Genomic DNA, 23,226 nt, shown 5'->3' with positions numbered 1-23,226 from the left:
GATGCAAGAACTGAGCCTTTGGGAATTTTTTGATGAGCTAACCGAGGCCCAGTGAAGTGACTTAGCCAAGGTCACACTGCAAGTAAAAGGCAGAGTGACTTAGCCAAGGTCACACTGCAAGTAAAAGGCAGAGCAGGGATTAGAACCCAGTTCCTTTGGACTCCCAAGCCCCTGCTCTACCCACTAGGCCATGCTCCTTTTCTGTGTCTTGTAAGAACACAGCCCTGTGTGACGGAAGCCCACTTCCACTCAAATGACTTCTTTCTTTACAATGTAGACAGTGATGTTCCCCTCCTCAGATGCTTCCTCCCTAGTTCGTCTCTTGAACTAAAATGTCTGATTCTTCCCAATCGGATGGCAAGTGTCTCGCTCTCGCTCTTTCTCCACCACTGAGGCCACGTTCCTAGTACAGTAATGGACACAAACTGTCAGCTGTGTGACTTTGGGCAAGTCACTTGACTTCTCTGGGCCTCAGTTCCCTCATCTGTAAAGTGGGGATGAAGACTGTGAGCCCCTGTGGGACAACCTGATGACCTTGTAACCTCCCCAGCGCTTAGAACAGGGCTTTGCACATAGTAAGCACTTAATAAATGCCATTATTATTATTATTATTATTATTATTGAGGTTGTTAGGTACCGCCTAGCAGGCAGTAAAATGAAGCATCCTTTTCACTTCCTGCTCAGCCGACCTTGGAAAGGAAGGCCTCTGCGGGCTGTCACAGCAAAAGAAACAAACACAGAATTACCTCTCCAGTCAAGAGTGGGAAGCGGTATGGCCTACTGGATAGAGTCCGGAAGGGCCTGGGTTCTGATACCAGCTCTGCCTGTCTGCAGTGTGACCTTGGGCAAGTCACTTCCCTTCCCCGGGCCTCAGTTACCTCATCTGCAAAATGGAGCGTAAAGCTGTGAGCCCCATAAGGGACACACTGTGTCCAACCTCATTAGCTTGCAACTACCCCCGTGCTTAGTACGGTGCCTGACACTTAGTAGGTGCTTAACAAATACCATAAAAAAAAGAGTGCCGGATGTGACTTAGGGTGACCGAGGGGAAGGGCATCCCATGAATCTAATTTACCTTCCATCGGTACGTCCTGACATTTGGTCGTCAGAATATTCATGAAAAAAACTCTAAACCTTGTCACGGAGAGCAGCACTAGCTCGGTTATGGAGAGCAATTTGGTATTTAAGTGTTTACTGTGTGCTAAGCACTGTACGAAATGTTGAAGTAGATACGGGGTAATCAGGTCGGACCCAGTCCCTATCCCATAGGAGGTCCGCTAATGGTGATTGCCCGTGGGCCTGCCGATTATCCAGAATCCTTAGCCTGAGAAATGCTTATGCTCGGAAAGCGGAGCCTCTTAGTTCCAGCCCAGTCCCCTCTCTCCTCAGGGAATTCACCGGCCCACAGGATAGCCTTGCCTTTAACCTTAGATCTGGAAATGGGCTATTGCAGAAGAGTAATCCTAGAGATCACTCTACACGTGGCACCCATGAAAGCCTTTGCTCTCACTCTTCACCAAAATGCTTCCTGGCTGCCTCCCAGAAAAAGCACTGCCAAGGAGGGAAAAGGCACTGCCAAGGAGGGCAAGGACCTTCTTAGGCAAGTATGAATTTCAATTAACAATCAATGAGATGGTAGCTTGGTGTCTGCTAGGATCCTGGCTGAGCCTTACCCAATTTGTTGCACGCAAGGACCACCCAATAACCCCTAAGCCACTCACTTGAACGTGACAGTAATTGGGCATATCGTAGATTTTGTTTGACTGAACCAGTCCCGGTGTGCTTTCTGCCATCAGTCAGTTGTATTTATTGAGCGCTTGCTCTGTGCAGAGCACTGTACTAAGCCCTTAGGAGAGTACAATACAACAGAATTAATGGGCCCATTCCCTGCCTGCCCATAATGAGCTTACAGCGTGCCATCTTGATAGATTGGCGCATGAAAGCCCATTGTAGGACCACAAAAGTATACCAAAGAGGAAAAAAACCCAAGGGCTTCCCTGAAACTCAAGTGCCGTTATGCTAAATAAATAGGTTTAATATTTAGCATTTTTAGGGAAAACTCGGTACTCTTTTGAGGGAAGACACGCCGTAGTGGTAACTCTGCTGCCTTTAGACTGTGAGCCCACTGTTGGGTAGGGACTGTCTCTATATGTTGCCAACTTGTACTTCCCAAGTGCTTAGTACAGTGCTCTGCAAACAGTAAGCGCTCAATAAATACGATTGATTGATTGTTTGGCGTTTTTTATGGTATCAGTTAGGCACTTGCTATGCGCCACTCACTGTTCCAAGTAATAATAATAACAATAATAATAACAGCATTAAGTGCGTCAAGTACTGGGTAGATACAAGCTAGTCAGGTTTGGAAACAGCCCATATCCTTCATGGGGCTCGCAGTTTTAATCCCCAGATGAGGGACCCGAGGCACAGAGAAGTTAAGCGACTGGCCCGAGGTCACACAGCAGACAGTTGACAGAGCTGCGATTAGAACCCAGGTCCCTCTAACTTCCAGGCCCGTGCTTTTTCCAGTAGGCCATGCTGGATTTCAGTCATTCAGTCATATTTATTGAGCGCAGTGGGCCACTGAGCTCAGCAATACGTTTAGAAATAGAAGATAGTAGCTTAATCTATTTGAAAATACCACCAGTTCGTCTGTAGCACGGGATCCATGTTTCTGAAGAGTCCCAGGTTAAAGAATTCTTTCAGTCTAGTCCTTGCAGCCCCGGCCCAGTAGACATTCAGGCAGCATGGGAAGAACATTCTCTAATTCCTCAATAACATTCCAACCCAAACAAATAGAACTGCCAGTATGAAGGCTCTAAGCAGTTATTCTTTGGATGGCGACGGATCACACTTGTTCCAGGTCATTCCTCACAGCCAGTCACGCCATTTCCACTTTAACCAGGAGAAAAGTGACCTGCGCAACTAGAAAATGACTTGGCGATAATTACCTAGTAAGTTGGGAACCGAGCCAGAATGATGGCTCGATGCCACTTGCGTTTTTTTCCCTCAGCCTCTTTGGCCACCGAGCTGCCCTCTGGATCAGCAAGAAAATCTTTGCTTTTGAGCCATCCCAAAATCTTTCCATCTGAGCCCAAAGATGAGATATTGTCCCAGATTTCAAGAGCAAAAGGGGCAATCCTCTCCAACTTAAAGCTTTATGATAGTCCAGATGTTTTCTGTCGGATTTCCATCTTCCCTAGTCCTTGAGGGCAGGGATCATTCATTCATTCAGTCATTTATTGAGCGCTTACTGCGTGCAGAGCGCTGTACTAAGCTCTTGGAAAGTACAGTTCAGATCAGGATCGTGTCAGTTAACTACTCTGTTCTCCCAAGTGCTTAGTACAGCGCTGTGCACACACAGTCAGTGCGCAGTAGAGTCCGTGGCTTGACTGACCTTCCCAGCTAACTTTCTGAGTGTCTTCCGTGTAGCTAACCCTGGGTTTTTGTTTAAAATAGAGGACCTGCCCTGTACTTTTGAGTGTGTCATCTAAAAATCATAATCGGAGTATGATGTGTGTGATCTTTGTGCAATTTACTAAGTGCTGGAGTAGACACAAGATAATCCAGTCAGACATGGGGCCCACAGTCTAGGAGGGAGAAGAGTATTGAATCCCCATTTTACAGATGAGGAAATCGAAGCCCAGAGAAGTTAAGTGACTTGACCAAGGTCATTCCTAAACAGGTGGCAGAGCTGAGATTAGAACCCAGCTCCCAGGCCCATGTTTTTTTCCACCAGGCCATGCTGCTTCTTAATCTAAAGGGGAAGCAGCAAGAAAGAGTGACAAGTGCTATTCAGGTTTCCCTCACTTTATGATGTGGGACTATATTTGGAAAGGGTAAATTGAGAGAAATCAATACATTTGTAGGATACTGCGAGTTGAACTTTAATATGATGACTACAGATTTGTTGTATTGGTTTCTCTTTTTAGTCCTTCACTTGAACTCGTCGGGCACTTAATTTTATTTTTACTATTTACCACAGAAATGCAAAGTCTTTCATCCAAACCAGCAGTGGTGGAAAATGGCTCCAAAATAGCTGTTGGAAGAGTTTAGATTCAGAGGATTAGCCAAAAGCATTGCAAAAAACCCAAAAAACTTACACAAAACAAGACCCTCCAAATCATGAGAAACAAGTGGAAATTTCTGCTTAATGACTCTTTTTGTGGAAATCCATTCTACTGACATCGTTGGAAATTCAACAGCTCTTCAAAATAAAGGTGTAAATTCAGATAATGTTTAGAGGGCTTGCACCAAACAGGAAGACCCTGCTGAGGGTGGAATGTGTGATACTGGTCACAGGTGTGCAACTCAGAAATTGCGGTTGTGACCCTTCTCGTTGCCAGCCAAGAGTTGTGTACAGAGATTTAGGGTCTGATGGAGGAAATGGTCCCACTGTGTCCAATTCCGACCTCCTACCCGCATCCTGCCCTAACCATCTTCATCCACGTTGAGTCACTTTCCTAACCTTGGGAGCAAGAGGAGTGTGAAACTTTGTCCATTTCTCTGCCCACACCAAGAATGTGAGGGCTCACTCCTCTTCTCTTATGTAATTAATAATAATAATGATGGTTTTTGTTAAGCGCTTACTATGTGCCAAGCACTGTTCTAAGTGCTGGGGTAGATACAAGGCAATCAGGTTGTCCCACGTGGGGCTCACCGTCTTAACCTGTGTATATGTATATATGTTAGTACATATTTATTACTCTATTTATGTATTTTACTTGTACATATCTGATCGATTTATTTTATTTTGTTAATATGTTTGGTTTTGTTCTTTGTCTCCCCCCCTCTAAACTGTGAGCCCACTGTTGGGTAGGGACTGTCTCTATATGTTGCCAACTTGTACTTCCCAAGCGCTTAGTACAGTGCTCTGCACACAGTAAGCGCTCAATACGATTGATTGATTGATTAATCTCCATTTTACAGATGAAGTAGCTGAGGCACAGAGAAGTTATGTGACTTGCCCAAAGCCGCACAGCTGGTGATAATAATAATAATGATGATGGCATTTGTTAAGCGCCTACTACGTGCAAAGCACTGTTCTAAGCACTGGGGGGGATACAAGGTGATCAGGTGGTCCCGCGTGGGGCTCACAATCTTAATCCTCATTTTACAGATGAGGTAACTGAGGCTCAGAGAAGTTAAGTGACTTGCCCAAGGTCACGCAGCAGACGTGGTAGAGCCGGGATTCGAACCCATGACCTCAGGCTCCCAAACCCGGGCTCTTTCCACTAAACCACGCTGCTTTCTTGTGTACTTATCTATAAATTATTTATATTAATGTCGGTCTCCCTCTCTAGATTTTAAGGCCGCTGTGGGGAGGGACTGTGTCTACCAATTCTGTTGCTCTCTCCGAAGCGCTTAGTAAAGTGCTCTCTGCACACAATAAGCACTCAGTAAATGCCACTGATTCATTCATTCATTCAGTCGTATTTATTGAGCGCTTACAGTGTGCTGTACTAAGCGCTTGGGAAGCACAAGTTGGCAACATAATTGAGAAGGATTGGGATAGAATTGGTAAGATTTTGACAAGGAGGAGGTTTTTGGTGACCTTGGAGAGCAGTCTCAGTGGAGTGAAGGGGACACAAAGCAGATGGAGGAGTTCAGTAGGGATTGGGAGGAGGGAGATAGGACAGTAGCTGGAATGTGAAGCGGGATCCCCAGAAAGCTGTTTTTAGGAGAGATGTGGGCATGTTCGAAGGCAGAGGGGAGAGAGCTGTCAGAGAGAGAGGAAGGAAGAAAAGCTGACACAAGTGGTTTTAGTAAAAGAAGGGATGGAGTCAGAGGTGCAGGTGGGGGTAATAATAATAATGATGGCATTTATTAAGCGCTTACTATGGGCAAAGCACTGAAGAATTTTGAAAGCGGGAGAGCGGTCTCCCCGAGACTTGTCTGAGAAGGGTGAGGGAGTGAGGGGAGAATTTGGTTTCAAGCTTGCCCCCGAAGTAGTTGGCACGGTGATGAGAAGCAGCGTGGCGCAGTGGAAAGAGCATGGGCTTGGGAGTCGGAGGTCGTGGGTTCTAATCCCACCTCCGCCCCACTGTCTGCTGTGTGATTTGGGGCAAGTCACTTAATTTCTCTGTGCCTCAGTTGACCTCGTCTGTAAAGTGGGGATGAAGACTGTGAGCCCCACGTGGGACAACCTGATCTACAACATCATCATCAATCGTATTTATTGAGCGCTTACTGTGTGCAGAGCACTGTACTAAGCGCTTGGGAAGTACAAATTGGCAACATATAGAGACAGTCCCTACCCAACAGTGGGCTCACAGTCTAAAAGGGGGAGACAAAACCAAACATACTAACAAAATAAAATAAATGGAATAGATATGCCCAAGTAAAATAAATAAATAAATAGAGAAATAAATAAATAGAGTAATAATACTCTATTATTAGAGTATTATTAATAATACTTGATAATAATTAAGTATTATTAATACTCTAATATTATATTGTTATTACTCTAATAATTATTATTATATTATATTAATCTATAATAATTGAGTAATAATGTTGTAGAGTACAACAGCGCTTAGAACAGTGCTCGGCACATAGTAAGCGTTTACTAGATGCCATCATTAAGGGGCATTGGGTGATTCAGGAGGGAAGCCAAAGATCTGAACTACTTGACATTCTTGGTAACAGGTGCTTCGGAATATACAACAAAAGTAAAAACCATGCCCTCTGCCTCGAGGGTCTTACACTATTTTATTAAGCATTTCTTATGCCCTTCATGCCTGCTGAGCGCTTATGCCATCTTTTGGACGAGTAGATCAGCTTTCACGTAGGTCAACATTTATCCCCATTTTGGAACCAGAAAAATAATCTCTCTCCCACCCCCATTTTTTGCCCAGTTTGAAAAAAACTTGGCACGAGGCAAAACGAGGGCAGACTTGAAAATGAGCGGGTCCTGCGTTTTAACAGTAAAAACTTCAGCCTCATTTTTCATCAAAAAGAGCTTCGCAACCCGTGGGATATTTTTACGCATCTTGGCTTAAAGTCATTGATTGGGCCTGTACAGGGATTTTTTTTTGACTTTGAAATCACATGCTAATGAGGGTCCACTTGGACAGCTGCTGCCTGGGGTACTGATATTCTATCCCCCCTTATTTTTTTTTCTCCTGTCAGTCTGGACTGGAGCGTGGACTTGGACAGGCTCCGGAATGCTAGCTGTCGATCACACCGTGCTGACTAAAGTAGGATTGTAGGAGCCCGATAAAGTGGCAATTGGCTCCTGAAACCTTTCCCTGGTCTGCCCGGTGTGTCCCCCATAAATATGGAAGGCAAACATAAACTCGCTTTGGGCTGGGAACACGTCTGCTAATTCCATTGTGTTGTACTTTTCCTTAGTACAGAGCTCTGCACATAGTAAGCATTCGATAAATACCACTGATTGATAGATCAAACGGAGAGCCACGTAAATCTATTCGAAAATACACTTACCCCACGCAGCCTCAACCACTCTGCCATACAGGGTCAGGATGGCCACAGCAAGTGAATACAGGGAAGTGGAGCATGGCCTAGTGGATAAAAAAAGACATGGGTTCTAATCCTGGCTCTTCTGTGTAACCTTGGGCAAGTCACTTAACTTCTCTGTACCTCGTCTGTAAAATGGGAATTCAGACTGTGACCATATCAATCAATCGTATTTATTGAGCGCTTACTGTGTGCCACTGTACTAAGCGCTTGGGAATTACAAGTTGGCAACATATGCAGTCCCTACCCAACAGTGGGCTCACAGTCTAAAAGCCATATGTAGATATGGTAGATATGATATGATAGATATGATATGTAGATATGTACATAAGAGCCGTATGTAGGACAGAAACTGTCCCAATTGCCTTGTATCTACAGGAGCACTTAATACAGTGCATGGCACTTAGTAAGCACTTAACAAATGGAGTTAGCTAGATTGCTGCCTCCCTATATCAGACTGAGCCCCCTTTTTCCTCTCCTCTTCCCCATCCCCCCTGCCCTACCTCCTTCCCCTCCCCACAGCACCTGTATGTATGTTTGTACAGATATAGTATTCTATTTATTTTACTCGTACATATTTACTATTCTATTTTGTTAATGATGTGCATCTAGCTTTATTGCTATTTATTCTGATGACTTGACACCTGTCCACGTTTTGTTGTCTGTCTCCCCCTTCTAGACTGTGAGCCCGTTGTTGGGTAGGGACCGTCTCTATATGTTGCCAACTTGTACTTCCCAAGCGCTTAATACAGTGCTCTGCACACAGTAAGCGCTCAATAAATATGATTGAGTGAATGAATCTTAAGTGAAGAATCGGCACTTAATGACAGTTGTCAATATGTGTTATTTATTGAGTCCTTAGTGTGTGCAGAATACTGTCCTGAGCACTTGGAAGAGTATAGTAGAGTTAGTAGGCAGAATCCCTGGCCACAACAAGCTTACAGTCTAGGAATAGGGCTGTCCCCACAGAATAAACATCTATAAAATGGGGATTAACATTGTGAGCTCCATGTGAGATATAGACTGTGTCCAACCTGATTATCTTGTGTGTACCTCAGCACTTAATACAGTGCCTGGCACGACCCATTTTTTAAAAATCTGGTTACTTTTACTCCTAAAAGAGGGGTCCCGGGGATAGTTTGGGCCACAAGTGGGAAATCTATGTTTTTAGCTGCAGCCATAATTTAGTTTGGCCTTTGCAAAATGTCCCCAACTGTCTTGTCCAGGGCCAGCCTGCCTGGGGACTTTGGATAGCAAGTAATTAAGTTGAATTGGAATGCCTTCAGTGTGTGGGTATCAGAGGCAAAGGCCATTCCCCTGGAGGATGATGAGGCTGGATGAGGTGCCGGGGGTCCTGAATGGCCCCTTTGGGAGCTCTGTAAATGGGCCCAGGGGTTGCAGGAGAAAGTATCCCCCCGCTCAACTCCCTAGTCCATGAGAGGGGCACCCTGAGATGGGTGAGTGTTAAATATTGGGCCCTTACTCTGTGCAGGCTGGGTAGAAGGGTATAGATTGGATAGGAGAGTACCCGATCCGTCAATCAGTGGTGTTTATTGAGCACTTACGCTGTGCTGAGCACTGTTCTAAGCACTTGGGAGAGTACAGCCCAAGAAAATTAGCAGACACGTTCCCCGCCCGTAATGAGCTCCCCACCCCAGAGCTCAAAGCCCTCCTCAAATCCAACGGACAATTACTCTGCCCTAGAGGCCTTCCCTGACTAGGCCCTCCTTTCCTCTTCTCCCACTCCCTTCTACATCGCCCTGGCTTGCTCCCTTTTTTCAGCGTGGCTCAGTGGAAAGAGCCCGGGCTTTGGAGTCAGAGGTCATGGGTTCAAATCCCAACTCCGCCAATTGTCAGCTGTGTGACTTCGGGCAAGTCACTTCACTTCTCTGTGCCTCAGCGACCTCATCTGTAAAATGGGGATTAAGACACTGAGCCCCCAGTGGGACAACCTGATCACCTTGTAACCTCCCCAGCGCTTAGAACAGTGCTTTGCACATAGTAAGTGCTTAATAAATGCCATTATTATTATTATTATCCCTCCCTCTCAGCTCCACAGCACTTATGTCCATATCGCTAATTGATTTTTTTCTATTACTGTCTGTCTCCCCCTCTAGACTGTAAGCCGGTTGTGGGCAGGCAATGCATCGGCCTGTTGTTGTCCTCTCCCAAGTGCTTAGTACAGTGCTGCGCATACAGGCACTCAATAAATATGGTGGAATGAGTGAAAGCCCTGATGTCTGGCCCCAAGGAGCAGAGTCCGGCAGGTTGGTGCAGAGGTGTGGGGGTGTCCCTCCCTCCCTGCCACCACCCTCTGTCCCTCACTGCTGCAGCCCCCGGCCCCTTCTCTTCAGCCCCCCAACCGATTCTCCTTGGGGAAGCCTGGCGCTGGAAAAGGGGCCGCTGCCCAGCCCAGTGCCTGTGCCCATGCCCAAGCTGGGGGCCGTCGGCCCTTCCTCCCCCAGCCTCCTCCCTCATCCTCCCTCTCCTCTTTTCCCCCTCCTCCCCCAGTCTTCCTCCCCGCTTCCCCAGCCCCTTTACATTCATTTCTTCGTTATTGAGCCCTTACTGTGTGCAAAGCACTGTACTAAGCATTTCACACTTCTCCTCCAGCCCTTTCCCCCTTCCTCCAGCCCCCTTCTTCCTCCAAGACACTTCCTCCTCCTCCTCCACCCCCCTTCTTCCTCCTCCTCCAGCCCCCTTCCTCCTCCTCCAGCCCCCTTCCTCCTCCTCCAGCCCCCTTCCTCCTCCTCCTCCTCCAGCCCCCTTCCTCCTCCTCCTCCTCCAGCCCCCTTCCTCCTCCTCCTCCTCCAGCCCCCTTCCCTCCAGCCCCCTTCCCCCCTCCTCCTCTGCCCCCTTCCCCCCTCTCCCCCCCAGCCCTCTTCTTCCTCCTGTTTCCCCGGTCCTCCTCCTCCTCCTCCTTCAGAGTGGGGGTCTTGGGGGTTCACCGGGCAGGATTTGGAGGGGCATCTCCAGCCCCAGCCTTGCCACTGCTCCTTTTCGAGGGAAAGGTGTGACCCCGGGCTCGTGATGGACTCCCTTTGGACCAGGGCCGGGGGTCTTTGCCTTAAGGCATTGACACTTCATGGATAGATAGATGGATGGATGGATAGATGGATGGATGGATTGATTGCCTCCCGCTGGGAGCAGGCCCCACGTCCAGCTAAAGGAGAAAGGGGAAGAGGATTCTTGGGTAAGGTTCAACCGCCTGACTTTTTTGTTTTGCTTTTTCTGTAAACACAAAGTGAAAGTAAAGGGGGTTAACAGGAAGCCTCGACGGCCCATCTGCAATCCCCCCCAACATCCAAGAGCACCCCAGGCTTCAGGTCCCTGGACCTGGAATCCGATCGAGGTCCAATATGCTGCAAGAAATTCCCGTAGGATGATGACATTGCCCCCTGGAAGACCAGAGCTTGGGAGTGGGAGGAGCAGAAAGTGGTAGTTTGAGGTTTCCTGGAAACGACTTATTCGCACTGCAAGTAAAGCCAGCAAAGGTTAGTTCTCCTCTAGAAATGAATCCTACAGATGGTAACCTGAGCTAGATACTTGGCACTCTTTAGGTATACCAACATGCTTTCCGGGGAGCTCATCGATCCTTTCCTAAAAGGAATGAAATCCTAGATGCACCGAGTTTGAAAACAAATGCAGTGTTTATCTCGGTTGCCGCAGCCTTAGTGTCTGGAAGTCTGCTAGTTAAATGTGATCTTTATGAAGCAAGTCCGAAGGCGTGGCGCCTGGCCTGCCTGTAAAGTTGAGGTGTGGAGCGAGGCCTTTTAAATTATCTCCTGGTGATGTTAGTTGTAAGTGTGTTTCCAAACCAGCAGAGGATCAGGTAATACCTCCTGGGAAACAATCAAGAAGGGCGGCATTCTGCTTTCGAATTGCTCAGCCCTTCTGGGTTGGCTTGAATAATTCTGTCCACGGTAAGTGCTCAATAAATACGATCGATTGATCCTGGCCTCTCGATGGTAAGAGAATGCCAGCATTCAGATCGGGGACGTTTTTTACTGGCAGTCGCCTGCTTTTCCGTAGTCGACGATTGGCAAACTACAGCCAACCCTGATTTGGTATTGTTTTGTTGGGTTTTATTTCCTGGTTGTTGGAGATATAATATTTATAAACAACTCGTTTGGCCCGTGGAGGGAGCGAGATGTGGAGTGAAGTATCTTCATTAGTCTAGAGAATTGCTCAAGTCTCATTTTGATTTTCTTTGTTCCCTTTCCAAGGAAACTCCCTTGTTGGTTGAAAATTTATCAACACATTAATGTGGGTGACGGTGTTCATTTTCCTAGATGGCATTTATACTTTTGCGACTGGGACTTCTTAGGTGATCTTCTGATGGGGCAGGTGATCTTTTCAGATTGGGAGGAATACTTTATGGCATTTGTTAAGCATATTCATTCATTCAGTCATATTTATTGAGCGCTTACTATGTGCAGAGCACTGTACTAAGCGCTTGGGAAGTACAAGTTGGCAACATATAGAGACGGTCCCTACCCAACAACAGGCTCACAGTCGAGAAGGGGGAGACAGACAACGAAACAAAACATATTAACAAAATAAAATAAGTAGCATAGTAAATATGTACAAGTAAAATAAATAGAGTAATCAATCTGTACAAACATATATACAGGTGCTGTGGGGAGGGGGCTCAGTCTGGGAAGGTAATTACTATGTGTTAAGCACTGTTCTAAGCACTGGGATAGATACAACTTAATCAGGTTGGATATAGTCCCTGTCCCACATGGGGCACATAGTCTAAGAAGGTGGGAGAGCAAGTGTTGAATCCCCATTTTACAGTAGAGGAAACTGAAGCACAGAGAAATGAAGTGACTTGCCCGCTTCTAGACTGTGAGCCCACTGTTGGGTAGGGACTGTCTCTATATGTTGCCAACTTGTACTTCCCAAGTGCTTAGTACAGTGCTCTGTACACAGTAAGTGCTCATTAAATACGATTGAATGAATGAATGAAAGTGGAGGGGTTGAAATTAGAATCCAGGTCCCCTGAGTAGCAGACCAGTGCGCTTTCCATTAGGCACACTGCTTCTCCGGAGTCGGGTTCAAATCCTGACTCCGCCAATTGCCAGCTGTGTGACTTTGGGCAAGTCACTTAACTTCTCTGGGCCTCAGTTACCTCATCTGTAAAATGGGATGAAGACTATGAGCCCCCCGTGGGACAACCTGATCACCTTGTAACCTCCCCAGTGCTTAGAACAGTGTTTTGTACATAGTAAGCGCTTAATAAATGCTATTATTATCATTATTATTATTATTCCCCCTGAAGTTCAGTGCCCTGGAAACAGTAGGGGCATGGCCTAGTGGCAAGAACACGGGCTTGGGAGTCAGAGGACGTGGATTCGAATCCCAGCCTTGCCACTTGCCTGCTGTGTGACCTTGGGCAAGTCCCTTCACTTCTCTGTGCCTCAGTTACCTCATCTGTAAAATGGAGATTAAGGCTGTGAGCCTCAAATGGGACAATCTGATTACCTCGTATCTTCCCCGGCACTTAGAACAGTGCTTGGCACATACTAAGCACTTAGTAAATACCATCATTATTATTATTATTATTATAGGGGCTCAATAAATGCAATTGATAGAATGCATCATCTTAAAATATATAATTTTTGCCATGGAGCAATGTGTGTTATAGTAGATGTCAACCTAGCGTGTACATTTTAAAAAAATCATACAAAATGTTTCTTTGGGTTTCCCCACATCTGCTAGTGTTGTAACACTGATTCATTTGGCAACAGCGTGCATCAGCCAGACAAATTCTATCCACAGTCTAATTTCATTTAGACCCGGGCATGCTTTTTTCAGGTCTCGGGCATAAGGTTCATTTTGAAAAATAGAGAAATAAAATGTGTTTTGTACCAATGTGGCAGTCAGAAATGGAAAGCAGTAAACATCAACACAGGTGCTGAAAGCTATTGTCTTTGGTATTTACTGAGCGCTTAACATGTACCATGTGCAGAGCACTGTACTAAGTGCTTGGGAGAGAACCAGAGAAGAGAACTAGACAAGTTCCTCGCCCATAGCAAGTTTACAGGCTTGACTCTAGTTCTGCAGGTAAATCTGGGTGGCCGCAGATGGGGAAGCAAATAACCTGTCCTCCAAAGGCCTTTAAATTCAGTCCCTCTTTTCTGGGATTTGGGAAGAACAGCATTAGGGTTATGGAGTGTTTAGGACGGCAACCCAGTGACAAACCTTAGATGTGTCGACTTGTTTTTAAAGGATAGGTGATCTGTATTTCAATCACTGGTATTTAATAATAATAATAATAATAATAATGGCATTTGTTCGGTGCTTACTATGTGCCAAGCACTATTCTAAGTGCTGGGGGGGATCAGGTTGTCCCATGTGGGGCTCACAGTCTTCATCCCCATTTTACAGTTAGAGGGAACTGAGGCACAGAGAAGTGAAGTGGCTTGCCCAAAGTCACACAGCAGACAAGTGGCGGAGCCAGCCGGGATGAGAACCTATGACCTCTGGCTCCCAAGCCCGGGCTCTTTCCACTGAGTCACGCTGCTTCTCAAGCATTTATTAAGCATTTGCTGTGTGCAGAGCACCGTAATGTAAAGTTCTTGGAAAAGTACAGTACAATAGAGCTGGTAGACATGATCCCTGCCCTCAAAAAGTTTACAATTCCACAAGGACAGATAAAATAAATTGCAGGTAGGGAAAATAGTAGAATAAAAGGATACTTACGTAAGTCTTGTGGGCTGGGGCTGTTTTTTCCTTTTAAACCTCCATTTTTTTTTCTGGTTTGTAAAAGACAACTTGGATAAATTGATCTGAGACTGGGTGAAAATAGAAAAATTAAAAAAAAATGGACTTTTTTTCTTTATTTCCTGTTATGCCCTATGGTGATAGGAGTGCCTTGTCACTTTTTTAGTATTTGCTAAGCCAGACTCTGTGCTAGACACTGGGGTAGATACAAATAAATCAGTTTGTACACAGCCCATGTCCCACATGGGGCTCACAGTGTTAAACCCCATTTTACAGATGGAGTTACAGAGGCACAGAGAAGTTAAGTGGCCCAGGGTCGCACAGCAGACAAGTGGTGGAACTGGGATTAAAACCCAGATCCTTCTGATTCCCAGGCCCTTTATCTATTGGGCCACACCACTCTTCCTGACATTGCACAGCTCTCCCTAGGATCTGAGTTCTAAGTTGGTTTTGGCTTTCTCCCCGGTCCTTTTTCATCTCATGTGGATTCACGTAATAGTTCAGTTTTCCTTTCTGTTACTAGTAAACGTATAACCAAGTTAGCTGTAGAAATGAGCTACTTTATCATTTTTTTTAATTCATTCAAGTTTTCCTTTCCTAATGGAAGGAATAAATAAAGTTGATGACAATAATATTAAAGGGCTCCTTGGTTTTAAATATTTAAATTATATCCTCATTCCCAGTTGTATCCAAAGTATACCTATTAAAAAATCTGAAAACAACCAGTACAGCTATATTCATTAAAAATCCACTAGACCACCTCCCATAAATCTCGAAATGGAAATAACATAAAATCATACAACCTAAGCTTCCGTACTTGTTCAATTTTCAGATCATTAACTATTTAATAAACCCATTCAGTTCCTAATGAACTGGGCATGACAAATATACAGGAGTAATGGAGGAATTTAGCATTCTGTAGCTTACATTGAGCACTACATTTATGGCAGTTAAATTTTTTTCATTGTAAAGCCCATATCTATAGGCACTGTAGGGAAATGGGTTGCTGTGGTAGTAATTAACTATCCTAATAGGTAAGTTTATTAAAAAAAAAAAAGGCCTACAAATTTTCAGTAGCTTTTTGCCTATAAATTTACAGGGATTGTGTCTACCAACTCTGTTGCACCCTCCCAAGTACTTAATACAGTGCTCTGCACATAGTAAGCTCTCAGTAAATTGATTAATTGCCAGGTTTACCAATATGATAGTGATGTAGAAATATTTTGAAGAAATTAATCACAACTGTATTGGTGTGCAAGTTAATTATATTTTACTTACCACTGCTTGTCTTCAACCTTATTATTTGGAACCTGGGAACCCTTGCTAAATTGTGTAACTCACTCATTATTAGTAAGATATTTGTAAGACAGTAAGATCTTTTGTCCTTGTTTTAACTATCTACCTTCTGTTGGAATAATCAGTTTGTCCCCTCAGAAAATATTGTAGTGGATTAGTATTTCATCATAATCAATGTTATTAAAATGTGATTAAAGTGCTTTGAAGGGAGAAACAGTATGAGTCTTGAATATGGTATTTATTTTATTTATAAATTTGTAATTTATAAAATGTATTTTATTTTGTTTAGTATGTTTGGTTTTGTTCTCTGTCTCCCCCTTCTAGATTGTGAGCCCACTGTTGGGTAGGGGCTGTCTCTATATGTTGCCAACTTATACTTTCCAAGCGCTTAGTACAGTGCTCTGCACACAGTAAGCGCTCAATAAATACAATTGATTGATTGATTGGTAGTTATACCGTTCCTAAGGAAACCTATAAAATAAGTCTTTTTAAGGAAACCTATCAAATACTTATGCTCTTTGTGCAGGGAAATTGCATGCCATCAAATAAGAGGTGATCTATGAAATATCATTTGTAAAACTTTCATGTATTTTTCTTTAATGTCTTCCCGGATGAAGAAAATATTATCATTTTGCTCTTCAAAGCATATTGCTAATACTGTATTCAGAAGTAGCTCAGAATAACAATAATAATAGTGGTATTTAAGTGCTTAGAACATTGCTTTACAGAGTAAGCAGTGGGGAAGATACAAAATAATCCTTTCAGACATAATCCATATCACACACAGGTGTCACAATCCCTGTGTAGGAGGGAGAATAAAATAAAATATATATAAAATATATTTTATATATATATACATATATATATGTAATCCCCACTTTACAGATGAGGTAACTGAGGCATAGAGAAATTAAATGAGTTGCCCAAAGCCGCAGAGCAAGCTATTGGCAGGCGGAATTAGAACCCAAGTCCTCTCCCAGGCCTGTGCTCTTTACACTGGGCCACACTGTCCCTCAAAGAAACCATACTCAACTCAGTTTCATAAAATTCAGTGGAGACCATTACAGCAGGCCCCAGATTTATTAATTACAATAAATGGATTCACTGAAGTCCTCTTCACTAATATTTACAGGTAATGAAAAACTCTGCATGTCTTTAAGTCCAAGAGTAGCAGTTAAATGAATAAATGTTTGATTTCTATTTTGACCCCATTGTGAAAATGGAAATCCAAATTTTGGGTCCCTTATTGCTAAAAAAAAAAAAAAAAAACAAAAACCAGTACCCTCCCTCCCCCCACCTCAAGGTTGGCAGAGGATCTCTGATGTTGAATGATGGTGTTTTTCACAACCCGATGTCCAGGGACGGTGCTCTTTGGTGAGATATCTGGCTAATCAGATGGTGATGGTGATGTCACAAACCATCCCATGCTTTCACAAGTTATCCAGTGATGTCAAGCAGGGCTTAAGCAGGAGAAGGTTGAGTGAGAAGGAGGAGGAGGGAGTCGGGAGAAAGGTCCCAGGCACATCAAAAACTAGCACTTCAAGTCTGGTACAGGGGACATATCTAAAGGTAAAGTCCAATTCTTTTATGCCTCTTGTGAAGTTTTGAAACATGTTTTCAATTGCTGCAGAATTTTAAGACGATGTAGATTTGCTTATCGGGCTCTTTTTATGGGTTATGAAACCTGCAGGTTTGTGAACATGAGACTGGTGAGTGGTGATCTTCTCAGTGTTGGCTGGAGTATTTTGAATGCTCTTTAAATGTCACCCCTTCTCACTTCTCACTTTTTATTATTGCCGTTGATAGGAGTGTCCTCTTGGCTTGTTATTACCAAGAACGCTCTCCCTGTGAATGTTCAGTGTAGCCAAAAAGATGAACTTACCCAACTGTAGCCTGAGCTAACTGGTGTTTTGCTGGAGGCCATTGTCTCTGCCTCTTGGGCTTGTGGTTGCTTGTTTTTTAGCTCATTTTTCCTTTCAGCCTTTGGACAGACTGCGAGGTCACATTCGCTCAGCCTGAACCATCCTGGTGATGGCTCTGAAATTGTACTCCCTGGGCAGAAAAACAGACGCATAACATTTTCATGGAACTTGATGGGAACTCGAGAAACAGGGACATAAATGCCATTACTGGATCAGATGGAGTGATTCATCCAGCCCAGTATTCTGGTATCATCTGCAGCAACCAAGTAGTTGGAGGAATAAGTGTGTTTGTTAAGATCCACATCCTAACTTTTCTCTCTGCAGCACTTATTTGACCTCTAGTCACCCCATATGGGCCTCTCATCCGTGAATTTATCCACACCCTTTTAGAACATAGAACAATAATTCTGTGCTCACTCTGACGGCACCATTCGTGATTTTGTAAACAATTATCAAATCTCCTGTCAACCTTCATCTCTCCAGACTGAATCATTCAAACGGATTCACCTTCTTGTTATACAGTTGCTAAAGCCCAGCTGCTGGGGGAAAGGAAATCAGAAGGCCTAGGTTCTTGACCCATTTCTGCCTATAACTGGCCAAAGTTGGCAATGTACTGCATTCTTGCCCTCCTACTCTCTCTCTGCCCTCCGTGCCCCAGAAGGAACGAGACTGGCAGAGATGAGAGAGTCCAAGCAGTGTGACTCAAGCCACCGGCAAAATAATCAATTCTTTCTTTCAGTTTCTCTGGCCTGATTCTCATCCATATTTTCCTCATGGGAGACCTCATCCTTCTATTTATACAGAAGCTGATCCTGCCATCCAATATCATTTTCATTGCTCTTGGTTACCATGTTCCTTCTTCTGCTACATATTGTGATTTCTAAGATCAGTCAGTCAATCAGTCTTATTTATTGAGCGCTTACTATGTGCAGAGCGCTGAACTAAGCTCTTGGGAAAGTACAGTGCAACAGTCAACAGTGAGATGTGACCAGAACTGCATGTACTTTGCAAGTTCAGCTGTAGTGTGGTTTTATATGCTAGCAAAACTATAACTTCTGTCTAGTTTTCTAGACGCTTTCTGATAATGCCCTGCATTTTATTGACCAGAGTCATGAGGGCCCACCCCTCCCTCCCCACCCCTGTTTCTGAGCAACAGAAAGGTCAGCCAGCACAGAGAGACTTGGTAATAACAATAATAATAATGGCATTTATAAAGCGCTTACAATGTGCACAGCACTGTTCTAAGCGCCGGGGAGGTTCCAAGGTGATCAGGTTGTCCCACGTGGGGCTCACAGTCTTAATCCCCATTTTACAGATGAGGTAACTGAGGCACAGAGAAGTGAAGTGACTTGCTCAAAGCCACACAGCTGACAATGGGCAGAGCCGGGATTTGAACCCTTGACCTCTGACTCCAAAGCCCGGGCTCTTTCCACTGAGCCACGTTGGTATGATGGTATAACCCCTGGCAGGTAGAGAAGCAGTGTGGCCCGGGAATCAGAAGGACCTGGGTTCTAATCCCACTCCACCTCTTGTCTGCTATGACACTTCACTTCTCTGTGCCTGTTACCTCATTTATTAAATTGGGATTAACACCGTGAGTCCTAAGTGGGACATGGACTGCGTCCAACCCGATTAGCTTGAGTTTAGTACAGTGCCTGGCATATAGTAAGGGCGTAATAAATACTATTAAAAAAAAAAAAGACCTGGTGATATATTCAGGGAAGTCCAAATCGCTCGCTGAAACTACAAGTTCTTTTTAATGTGCTCGTATCCGCTACAAGGCATGCATTGGAGAAGCAGCGTGGCATAGTGGATAGAGCACATGCCTGAGAGTCAGAAGGTCATGGGTTCTAATCCCGCCTCTGCCACTTTTCTGCTTGGGCAAGTCACTTCACTCCTCTGCGCCTCTGTTACCTCATCTGTAAAATGGGGATTAAGACAGTGAGCCCCATGTGGCCCAAGGGGCTGTGTCCAACCCAATTTGCTCATATCCACCGCAGCACTTGGTACAGTGCCTGACACACAGTAAGTGCTTATTAAATATCTTAATTATTATTATTATTCACTACACATTTTAGGTATAATGGAGTTGGGAAGCATTTGTCCCACAATGCAAGCTATTTTGCATGTCCAAAGTAACTGTTCATGTGAGCCAAACTTTGGAAGGGTCACTACAACATAAACTTTCCGTAGTGAAGGGATTTGCAAGAATGCAACCGCTGCATTACTGGAGACCTGGGTGGATACAGGATTATACAGGACAGCCATCCACATGGGAAGCATTCATTACACCTTCTAAACCGTGGGCTGCGTTGGCCAGGACACTAAACCTGGGTTCTAATCCCCATCTCCGCCACTTGTCTACTCTGTGACCTTGGACAAGTCACTTCACTTCTCTGGTCCTCAGTTACCTCAGCCGTGAAAGAGGGATTAAGATTGTGAGCCCCATGTAGGACAGAGACTGTTTCCAACTTGAATATCATATATCTACCCTAATGCTTAGGACAGTGCTTCGCACACAGATCGCACAAATCTGATTACAAAAGATTCCTCAAATATATGAAAAGCAGGAAACTGGTTTCCTTGATCAAGGAGTAAAAGATGCACTAAGAAATGAAAAGGAAACAACAGGGGCTGTTGCTGCTTTATTATTATTATTATTATTATTTTGCTCTTTTGGAGGGAAGGTTTTTAGATTGCCGTGCTTAGGTCAAAGCAACCGGTTCAAACTGTGGTGACCACACAGGAAGATTCTGTATGGTATTTTCAAATAGAGGTCAACACACACTGGTATCTGACAGCCTTCACCCAACATTTCTGATTGAGCTCCGAGGGGAAGTTATCAAACTCCTAGCAAAGGGTGTAACCAAATGGGACTGTCCCAAAAGACTGGAGGAATTACTAATGTAAATCTTTCATCTATTCAAAGGGCCTAGAGCTGATCCTGAGGATTATATTCTAGTAAATCTCACTAAGAAAATGCTTTCTGTGAGGGAGAGTCATGCCTCACAAATCTACTGGTGTTCCTTGTACAGTCAATAAATAATAACAATAATAATGGCATTTATTAAGTGCTTACTATGTGCCAGGCACTGTTCTAAGTTTATTAGAACACTGTTTATTACTCTATTTATTTATTTATTTATTTTACTTGTACATTTCTATCCTACTTATTTTATTTTGTTGGTATATTTGGTTCTGTTCTCTGTCTCCCCCTTTTAGACTGTGAGCCCACTGTTGGGTAGGGACTGTCTCTATGTGATGCCAATTTGTACTTCCCAAGCGCTTAGTACAGTGCTCTGCACATAGTAAGCGCTCAATAAATACGATTGATTGATTGATTGATTGATTCTAAGCGCTGGGAAGCTTACAAGGTGATTAGGTTGTCCCGCAGACGCTCATAGTCTTAATCCCCATTTTACAGATGAGGTCACTGAGGCCCAGAGAAGTGAAGTGACTTGCCCAAAGTCACACAGCTGACAATTGGCAGAGCCGGGATTTGAACCCATGACTTCCGACTCCAAAGCCCGGGCTCTTTCCACTGAGCCACGCTGCTTCTCTAAATATCGCCTGAATAAACATGTGAATAGATGAAAAGAAGGCGATCTAGTGTATTTAGATTGTCAAAAGACCTTTGATGAAGTTCCAAACCAGAGGCTTTTTTAAAAAATGAATAATCCTGAGATTTGGAGGAATAATCTGCCATGGGTAGAAAACTTGACTAAAAGATAGGATGGGAGTAAATCGACAGTTCAGAGTGGAGAAGAGTAAATTGTGGGGTCCCACTGTCAGTTCTAGGACCGGTTTTGCTGAATAACTTCATAAATTGTCTAGAAAAGGGATGTTCAGTGAGAGCACCAGGTTTTCAGAGAACACATATTCTTTAGAAGCAGTGTGGCCCAGTGGAGAGAGCACAAGCCTGGGAGTTGGAAGAACCTGGGTTCCAATCCCGTCTCCGCCACTTGTCTGCTCTGTGACCTTGGACAAGTCACCTCACTTCTCTGGTCCTCAACTGTGAAACAGGGATTAAGATTGTGTTGTGAGCCCCATTCCTCACTGGGCCTCGTTCTCGCCCGTCCCGCTGTCGACCCCTGGCCCGGAATGCCCTCCCTCCGCACATCCACCAAACTAGCTCTCTTCCTCCCTTCAAAGCCCTACTGAGAGCTCACCTCCTCCAGGAGGCCCTCCCAGACTGAGCCCCCTTTTTCCTCTCCCCCTCCCCATCCCCCCCGGGCCTACCTCCTTCCCCTCCCCCCAGCACCTGTATATATGTTTGTACAGATTTATTACCCTATTTTATTTGTACATATTTACTATTCTATTTTATTTTGTTAATCAATCAATCAATCAATCAATTGTATTTATTGAGCGCTTACTGTGTGCAGAGCACTGTACTAAGCACTTGGGAAGTACAAGTTGGCAACATATAGAGACAGTCCCTACCCAACAGTGGGCTCACAGTCTAGAAGGGGGAGACAGAGAACAAAACCAAACATACTAACAAAATAAAATAAATTTTATAAATTATAAATAATAGTTATATGATGTGCATCTAGCTTTACTTCTATTTATTCTGATGACTTGACACCTGTCCACGTGTTTTGTTTTGTTGTCTGTCTCCCCCTTCTAGACTGTGAGCCCGTTGTTGGGTAGGGACCGTCTCTATATGTTGCCAACTTGGACTTCCCAAGCACTTAGTACAGTGCTCTGCACACAGTAAGCGCTCAATAAATACGATTGAATGAATGAATGACAGGGACTGTTTCCAACTTGAATATCCTAGATCTACCGTAATTCTTAGGACAGTGCCTCGCACATAGTAAACACTTAACAAACACTTAAAAAGAAATCTTCCCATGTAAAGCCACTTGTCTGCTTTGTGACCATGGGCAAGTTATTCGACTTCACAGTGCCTTTGTTGTCACAATGCCTTTGTTACCTCATCAGTGAAATGGGGATTAAGACTGAGACCCATGTGGGACATGTACCATGGCCAACCTGATTAGCTTGTATCTACCCCATTGTTTAGAACAGTGCCTGGCACATAGTAAGTGCTTAATAAATACATTATTATTATTATTGTTTCTCCTAGTATTCTGTTTACCAGTTGTCCAAGACCAGATTATGGGCTTGACTGGACAACCTAGCCCCTTTTTTTAATGGTATTTAAGCACTTACTGCATCAGCCTCCTCTCTGATCTCCCATCCTCCTGTCTCTCCCCACTTCAGTCTATACTTCACGCCGCTGCCTGAATCATCTCTGTGCAGAAATGCTCTGGGCATGGTACTCCCCTCCTCAAAAATCTCCAGTGGCTACCAATCAATCTGCGCATCAGGCAGAAACTCCTCACTCTGGGCTTCAAGGCTGTCCATCACCTCGCCCCCTCCTACCTCACCTCCCTTCTCTCCTTCTCCAGCCCAGTCCGCACCCTCCGCTCCTCCACTGCTGATCTCCTCACCGTACCTCGCTCTCGCCTGTCCCGCCATCGACCCCCGGCCCACGTCATCCCCCGGACCCGGAATGCCCTCCCTCTGCCCCTCCGCCAAGCTAGCTCTCTTCCTCCCTTCAAGGCCCTGCTGAGAGCTCACCTCCTCCGGGAGGCCTTCCCAGACTGAGCCCCTTCCTTCCTCTCCCCTTTGTCCCCCTCTCCATCCCCCCATCTTACCTCCCTCCCTTCCCCACAGCACCTGTATATATGTATATATGTTTGTACATATTTTTTTACTCTAATTTATTTGTACATATCTATTCTATTTATTTTATTTTGTTAGTATCTTTGGTTTTGTTCTCTGTCTCCCCCTT

At 44.5% G+C, this 23,226-nt stretch overlaps 1 protein-coding gene and 1 long non-coding RNA gene across 2 annotated transcripts in view; one reads left to right on the top strand and one right to left on the bottom strand.

Annotated features, from left to right (window-relative positions):
* DLGAP4 (DLG associated protein 4) overlaps window positions 1-23,226 on the top strand; it is a 310,968-nt gene that overhangs the window by 235,326 nt on the left and 52,416 nt on the right.
* LOC119931359 lies at window positions 3,948-14,250 on the bottom strand. Its single transcript, XR_005452130.1, has 3 exons — window positions 14,185-14,250; window positions 7,444-7,520; window positions 3,948-4,036 (listed from the first exon to the last, which is right to left on the bottom strand). It is a non-coding gene; the product is annotated as an uncharacterized LOC119931359 (long non-coding RNA).

This window comes from Tachyglossus aculeatus, chromosome 8, assembly GCF_015852505.1.
Source record: "Tachyglossus aculeatus isolate mTacAcu1 chromosome 8, mTacAcu1.pri, whole genome shotgun sequence".
In the NCBI taxonomy this organism is placed as follows: Eukaryota; Metazoa; Chordata; class Mammalia; order Monotremata; family Tachyglossidae; genus Tachyglossus; species Tachyglossus aculeatus.
This window is presented reverse-complemented; position numbering and strand designations above follow the sequence as displayed.